At 37.4% G+C, this 8412-nt stretch overlaps 1 long non-coding RNA gene across 1 annotated transcript; it reads left to right on the top strand.

Annotated features, from left to right (window-relative positions):
* The first annotated feature begins 6379 nt into the window (after positions 1–6379).
* On the top strand, positions 6380–8128 carry LOC107691987 (uncharacterized). Its single transcript, XR_001634607.1, has 3 exons — positions 6380–6400; positions 6498–6746; positions 8065–8128. It is a non-coding gene; the product is annotated as an uncharacterized LOC107691987 (long non-coding RNA).
* The last annotated feature ends 284 nt before the right edge of the window (positions 8129–8412 follow it).

Here is an 8412-nt window from a genome sequence, read left to right as displayed (position 1 = left end):
TTCAAGACATTGTAAAAGAGCTTAATAGGACCCCTTTAAACGCCAAAAAAGCATGTCTTAACCCATGATGCTCCTGTATTGTTAGTGGATTATCCGCACCTAATTATCATCGGCTTTGCTAGTTGACAACCCTGCGCTAATTTGCATTATTTTGTAAATTTGGCCTTAAAAATTAAGTCAATTTAGGAATCACATTATACTGTATGGTATGAAAAATGGATATTCATTTTAAGAGCTGCTCAAGACTACACATTAGTGTAATTAAATTATTAGTCTTCATAGGTGAGCACTAGATGATGGAAAAGGAGATCTAAACATAAAAATAGGAGAAATTACCATGCACTATACCTAATATCAACTAATGTAATACTGATAAATAATAATTTTACATAATCCATTAATTTGAGGTTACACTGATGTCGAACATTTCTCTAATTTATGAAAAGCATGACCGTATTGCTGTCTTGCATGGGTCGACAGCCATCTGCAAGACATTCCCACACAGAATATTACTCAATAACTGTTCTTCTTCATCAGATCCTATACCTATTAATTTCCCAAAAGGTAGAAATAGACATTTGCATCAAGATGTTCTGCCATGAAAGCCAAGACAGGTCATCCATCTGACTGACTTAATTCATCATATCTAATTACGCATTGCCCCGACAACCTAATGGAAACAGCCAACTGGACGTACCTGGCTGCTGGATACAGTACACAGACCCTGATGATATTCATCAATGCAAAGAGAGGTATGACTGTCTTCTGGCACATAGAGGGAGAAATCACACTGCGTGCTGGTTTTATAAAAACATACTAGAGACCAGCTTTTGAAAAATGATGTGCGTGCATGTCGCTGTGTGTGTCCATGTGCAGTGAAATCATTTTACGAGAGAGGTGAGACACAGTGCAAAGGCATAACAGTCAGTTTTTGAATAAGAAAGAGTGATAGGAAAAAAATTGGCCAGACGGCGCTTTTTAAGAACCAAGTACTGCTGGATCCACTCTGCATTTTCTTATATATTCATCCTGTGATCATTTAAGCTCGGCAACAGGAAAATATCTGAGTGACAGCAATTTTCTTTAGTGAATTTTAGATGTAAATAGGTCTCAGCCACTACTTCAAGTTCAATGGTTTGGGGTTTATTCGTTTTTGCACGTGAATGGATCTGCCAAAGAAAGGGAGAGCATATGAAAATTACAGCTAAATCTCATTTCCCGGACCGCTGTTATGTTACACTTGGGGGGTGATTTCAAAAGAACAAATCTTACTTTCTTTCATTTTTTTGTACTGTGATGGCTGTGAATTACAACAAGGCAGCTCCCAGTTTGTTTTCTATGTTGTTGTATTGGTTACTGGCAATGGTGAGTCAATGGAATTGAATAAAAGGGCCACTTGTGATTCTCTTTACAAAGAGTGTTGCTGTTCAGGCTTAATTTATCGCTACAGACCTCTAGTGTTGTCAGGCAGTCGGCACATTAGGTATATATACTTTTTTGATGATCTCTATAACACAGAATTAATCACAGTCTGTGGAGACTAAGATTAGCAAGTTTATTTCTGAATATTAAATTGTGCTGAAACACAGGCCTTAATGTATATGCAAGTTAAACTGTTTGAAAACACAAGTCACTTCAGGTCAAAAACATCAATTACATCAATTACACCAGCCCACAACAGTTATGGTGGCTCCTTATGTAATATGTTATTGCCTTCGTTGCCAGATTAGGGTTGCCAAGTTCTGCCAGGTCTTTTCTTCAAAAAAGATCTTTCATCTCAGGGGACAGCTTGGTTAGAGAAAGGTTACGTAAATACGTTAAGTATGAATAAAATTAAGCGTTAGCTTTAACAAGGCCTCATTCAACAGTGTCAAGACTTTTTGGAACCGACCGGAAAAAAAGTCAACAGCCTTGAGTAACATGGCAGCTCTGAGCTACACAGCAGAGAGTCCGGGCCTAGTCTCCACTGGGTCAAGGTAATCACAACCACATATGATTTTCATCCGAATTTGGCAAAAAGATGACATGAAGGGATAAGAGAAAAAGCTATTTCCTTTTGACTCGAGATGAATTCAGGGAAGCTGGCTGTCATGGTAACCCCAATCAACAAACATGAACTGAACACTCTACAGCTCCTAGATCTGTTATCCGTAAGTATTTTATAGTATGTTGTTTAATTTTCCAAATTCTGAGAATGTTCTCAATACAGACTTTATTTGCCTCCAATAAGCTAAAGGTTCTACTTACAGAGGGTGAGAAAAGAGATGAAACATGCATGAAATGTGTGTGTGTGACAAAAATATAAATACTGACATTCATCTATTCCCTAACTGAATCTATCTATCTATCTATCTATCTATATCTCTCTCTCTCTCTCTCTCTCTCTCTCTCTATATATATATATGTATATATATACACACAGTACTTATAACAACAAAAAAGGTCACATCAAGAGGGAGGAAAATACAGAAAAAAAACATATCAAATGAGTGTGAAATGTTAAACCATTTTTTCAGTTATTATACTGACTTCCTTGAAATTATATTGAAATATGAATTAATTTCTTTTGATTATATTTGAAATAAGAGCATTGCACAGTGCACACCATAATACCAGTGCTTTACCACTTAATAGTTTTACTTAAAAGTTTGTGCTTTTACATCATTTAAATAATACAATTCTATACATAATATTATGTTGTCCTAGCTGTTGTCAAAAATGTGTTTGGCAAAAACAGAGACTTAATTCATTTTCATTTGAAATGAGCAAAATCCTTTTCGAAAACATATTTGTTTTTTGATCAGCTGATATGCAAAATCAGTCTTGAATTAAGGACTTTTATTTAAAAAAAAAAACTGTTCTTTACCAGTTTTAACGATTCCAAAGTCATGCAACATTCCATAATTAGCAGATCAATTGCCCCTAACTGCACTGGCAAGATAAAACTTAAAATTTTTAAGTGAATTAATTATGTGACATGCAGATTAATTATTTGCGATTAATTATATTTTTAATGAAATTTTCAAATCAAAATGAGCATTAAGATTTGCAAAGTCAATTCCTCAAATGAAGATCAATATATTACTGTGGCAGTTGAAAGCTTTGAAAAGACATTAAAAAATATTGTTAGTTTGTTCAATGTATAATTTGTTGGACTATGTACACATGTAGACTGATGCTATTGTCGTTGACTGCATGGCATGAGCACTGGACGACCCTAATAAGCAATAAGCTAACATGGCTTCAACAAATCTAATGTAGCCTTTCAACTGCTCAACCCAAAAAAACAACAAAACCACCACACGCTGTGTTCCATGGCGTCGCACGTTCATAAACGCTTTGCACAGCGGGGTTCTTGATCGCATGTTTGCAGTGCTGATCTCATGCAGGCTGTCTGGCGGAGACGGGCAGCGTTCTCTGGGCTGTAATGTTTCAGTCTGACCAGAAACTATGTGGGAGCGGGAGCACTCGCCGCGGTTTCACTGCCATGGTACTCTACCACAAACCACTGGACGGCTGCCCAAGGCACCAGAGCCAGAGCGCTGGCAGAGGCTTTCCCCTGTGGAGCACCTCTGTGTCGGGCATGCAGGCCCACGGAAATCCTTATGCCATTGGTGGAGTTCTGCCTCAAACATACCACTTCAAAAACAAACCAAACAGCAAAAGGACAACCCCTGGAAAAAAAGAACAACCTCTATGTTTCATGCAGGTTATTTTACTCTCCCCGATGTCTTCCCCCACTTATTCCCTGCATATCATTCCCCTCTGAGAGATGAAGAGATTTTCCATGGCATTTGAACTGGAAAGAGTGGCCTCAGCCAATCCATCAAAAGAATGTGGTCGAAAACTGAATTTGGCTACTAGGAAAAGAAGGCAGTCTGATAATTTAAATGTGTTCTAGCCATCATATATTTATTTACCTATGCATTCAGTGAAGAGAATATCAAGAACATAGCCTACTCTAATGTTTGTTCATGTTATCATGGAGACTAGGCCTATACAGCTAATAACTAGTAGGGTTTAGTGTTCAGAATCGTTTTTAAAATCAGAATTTAGTGTTTTATTTCTCTAAACTCAGTAGTTGAACTGTGTATTTATTTCCCTGTCCTGAAGACTTTGACAGTAGTATATATCAAAGCCTCTTTTAGACTTTAAAGGTGACATATCATGAAAATCGGACTTTTCCAGGTTTTAAGTGCTATAATCAGGTCGCCGGTGCATCTACCAATCAAGGAAAAGTGAAAAGTGATTAACTCAGTAACTTTGTTTTGATAAGCTTTTTTCTGCGTCTGAAAAAACGAGCGTGTCTGATCTCGCTCCCCTAGTGACATTGCAAAGGGATCTCATTATAATATTACCCCTTAATCTGTACATTTCCACCCACGGCGCCGTCATTTTGATTTCGCAAGCGACAACGGTGTAATGTCATGGTGAAAGTTTGAGCAAAACATGCTAACTGTTCTGCCTTTGGCTGCACAGACGAGCACAGAACACTATTTAGAGTCCCAGCCTCAGAGAAGACAAGAGAGCAGTGGATTTATTTATTTATTTAAAGGGGTCATATGATGTTGCTATTAAAGGTGACATATCATGAAAATCGGACTTTTCCAGGTTTTTTTAAGTGCTATAATCAGGTCCCCGGTGCATCTACCAACCAAGGAAACGTGAAAAAGATTAACCCAGTAACTTTGTTTTGGTAAGCCTTTTTCTGCAAGCGTCTGAGAAAACGAGCGTGTCCGATTTCGCTCCCTTGGTGACTTGGCAAAGGGATCTCATTATCATATTACCGCCCCTTAATCTGCACGTTTCCACGCACGGCGCCATCATTTTGATTTCGCAAGCGACAACGGTGTAATGTCATGGTGAAAGTTTGAGCAAAACATGCTAACTGTTCTGCCTTTGGCTGCACAGACGAGCACAGAACACTATTTAGAGTCCCAGCCTCAGAGAAGACAAGAGAGCAGTGGATTTATTTATTTATTTAAAGGGGTCATATGATGTTGCTAAAAAGAACATTATTTTGTGTATTTGGTGTAACGAAATGTTTATGCGGTTTAAGGTTTAAAAAACACATTATTTTCCACATACTGTACATTACTGTTTCTCGTCTATGACCCGCTTTTCTGAAACGCGCCAATTTTTACAAAGCTCATCGGTCTAAAGTGTTTCTGCTTCCACTCAAAATAGGCATTTTCAAAATGATATAATAAATGATCTGTGGAGTATTTTGAGCTGAAACTTCACAGACACATTCTGTTGACACTAGAGACTTATATTACATATTGTAAAAAGGGGCATAATATGTCTCCTTTAAATAAACTTTGGTCAATGTTGTGAAACCTCAGTATGTGTCCATGTGGTAAGAGGTAGAATGATTAAAACATTTTTTTAAAAATCTATCTATCTATCTATCTATCGGGTCAGGTTTTTTTCCTCTTAGTCAACAAGGTCATGTTGAATTGATTGATAGTATCAAAAGTGACTGTAAAAATTAATAATGCTACAAAATATATCTATTTATGCTGTTCTTTTGAACTTGCTATTTAAAGAGTCCTGAAAAACAAAATGTATCACAATGGTTGTGCTGTTAAGAATATTTAGAAACACAACTGTTTTCATTTTCACATTGACAATATTTTTTGAAATGGTATGAGCAACGAATCAGCATATTAAAATTATTTCTGATGCATCATGAAACAATGAATGTTGGAGTAATGGCTGCTGAAAATTCAGCTTTTGCGAAATTGCAAAAGTATTTCAAAATATCACGGTTTTTACTGTATTTAGGTTTTTTTTTTCTTTTTGATTGAATAAATGCAGCACTGGTGAGAATAAGGGACTTCTTTCAAAAACACTAAAAATCTTACCAACCCCTAACTTTTGAAACATAAAATTTACATGGAAATTAAAATAACAAAACACACAACTCGATGTGACCACCTATTTGACGTTAGGTACATAAATGCATTCAAAAGACTCTTCTACATCTAAAGTAGGCCTATTTACTGAAATTAATGATTTAATAAGATTACATCAATTATCAGGCATTCACATCATCAGGCTTGCAAGTCCTGGATTGAGAATACGCCTGGAAAGTGTGAGAGACAAGAGAGAATGAGAGCGAGAATAGCTAGAGGTAAATGGGAGATCAATGTTATAATTACAATGCAGCCAGAGCCTAATTCGATGCAGTCAAGTTAATCAATATGGGTTTTGTTTTTTTTAAGTCGAAGACATAAAATCTAGCATGTGCTTTTAGCTACTGGGCTCCCGGCTGCCAAGTGCATGTAACCATTTCTGGAACGAGAACAGGGGCCTTCCCTCAATTCCACAGAGAGACCGCCTCTGATGCAATGTGGAGCGCTTAATACGACAAACCCACACAACCACTCAAACGACGGTAAACAAAACTGTGGTGACTGGTAATTTGATGGTGAGCGCAATCTTCCAAGATAGGCCCAGTGGATTCTGTCATGTTTTGGTTTGTTTTCATTCAGGGCAAATGGCAAGAAAACAGGTGGAATGCTTGGCCCAGAAATTTAAAATTGGTTCTTCACATCACACTGGATGTAAATATCGCACTAACCAACACCGTGTTGGTTTGGGAGCGATGACGATCGAGGCAAGGCGAGTGGACAAAATTGAGCCGTGACGTAGTTTGAGGTGTTTGCTGTGAAAACCATCAAAGGGAGAGCAAGCTAAAACCCAAAGCTGTGGCTTGGAGATTCAGCATTATATAACAGCCGGTCAGTTTTCTGTGGGTCTTCATCTGTCTGTTGAGGAGTACAATGACATCACAGGTCATTTCAGGGTCAGTAGAGCAAAGTTACACAGACAGCTTACACTGTAGAGATGTTACTGGTGCTTCAGCCTACCGTATCACTGTTGCTTGCAATTCAATCCTACTCGTAAATAGAACATGCCTTATTTGAATCATTATGCTAAATATTGATGCATACATGCACTTATTTTCAGAACAAACCTTCTTCAGAAAGCAACAAATTCTTTGGAGCATTTCACCACATTGTTTTGACTTAACCAGGGAATGTCTTTGTCGTTTCGTTTTGTTGTCGAGTGATGTGGCTGCTTGTGTTACTATTTATTTTAATACTATTTATTTTAACATAATTACAAGTGGAGAGGGCAGCGGGTGAAATGATGGAGAGACAGAAAGACAAACAAAGAGAGATAGACTAGAGGGAGCACAAGTACAAAGAATTGAGAAATATCACATTTCCAGCTTGTAACAATCCATGGAACACACATATTGTGCAAAAGTACAAAGATGTTGTTGACTGAGAGGGATGGGATGTGCCAAGCTACAATAAACACTATTCATCTTGGATCTTGAGGACTTCTAACTCATGAATCCTTCTCCTTTCCACAGACTATTCCAGATCAACGTGGAAGTAAGGATAGGACAAATGTATTAAGAAATATACAATGGAATTCAAAAGACCACTAGTGAAAACACTTTCATGTTGCCTTTATTAGATTTAATGCAGTTTTATATTATCACAATAACAATTTGAGTGAAAAGTTGAATGCCTTAGTATTTAGTATGTCTCCTAGCTGTCTGTACAAAGAAGTTCATGTGATCAATGACATAAATGTGTTTATTGGATTAGTGACCTAAAATAGCGCAGAATATTATGAATTATATATATTATACTTTTTCATTTTACATCATAAATCTTTGTTTTAAGTATTTCCAGGTTTAAATCAGATTACGAAAGCGAGCTTTGCAAAGGTCTCACACTTCTGCATCTGTACTTTGCAGTTTCAAAACAGTGATTGTGGATATTCATTGTTAATGTCTTTGGGTTGGGATAAGCGTTCGCTCTTTTTCTCAGCCTCAGACAGGCTCTCTGCAGGGTGTCACCGAGTCGGGGGAAGCCTCTGGAAACTCGCCTCAGCTCACTGATCATTCCTGACGGCTTTTTGGAAACAATGTGGAGAAACACGCTACCATGGCACATACTGTACGTATTCAGACATCTTAAATGTCCACATGTTCTTTCAACTCTTTTCACTTTTTAGAAACGCTCTTAGAAAACTTCACAGAGATGTCTTTCTTCCACTTCAAGGAGTCATGTTTGAAAGTAAATGGCACCAGTCAAAAGCCTACAACATTTCAGTGAAAGCTTCAAGTGAAACAGACAAGTTGACTCATAAAAGAATCATAAGAAATATAAGCTGAAGGTCAAAAGAGTTCAGACCAGCAATCTGTACTCCATGGCATAAATGCAGAAACAAAGACTCTTTGAGAGGTATTTTATGTTATGTGCATTGGCAGCACCAAATATAACGGTTTACGGCACAGATTTCTAAAGTCAGAAGATCTAAACATCTTTTATTCAAAGAACACTTCAAAGTGATGCTTTCACATTACCAGTGCATTACTTAAGAGAT

This window comes from Sinocyclocheilus anshuiensis, unplaced genomic scaffold, assembly GCF_001515605.1.
Source record: "Sinocyclocheilus anshuiensis isolate Anshui unplaced genomic scaffold, SAMN03320099.WGS_v1.1 scaffold426, whole genome shotgun sequence".
Lineage (NCBI taxonomy): Eukaryota > Metazoa > Chordata > Actinopteri > Cypriniformes > Cyprinidae > Sinocyclocheilus > Sinocyclocheilus anshuiensis.
The sequence above is the reverse complement of the archived record's forward strand: the minus strand, read 5'-3'. Positions and strand labels throughout refer to the sequence as shown.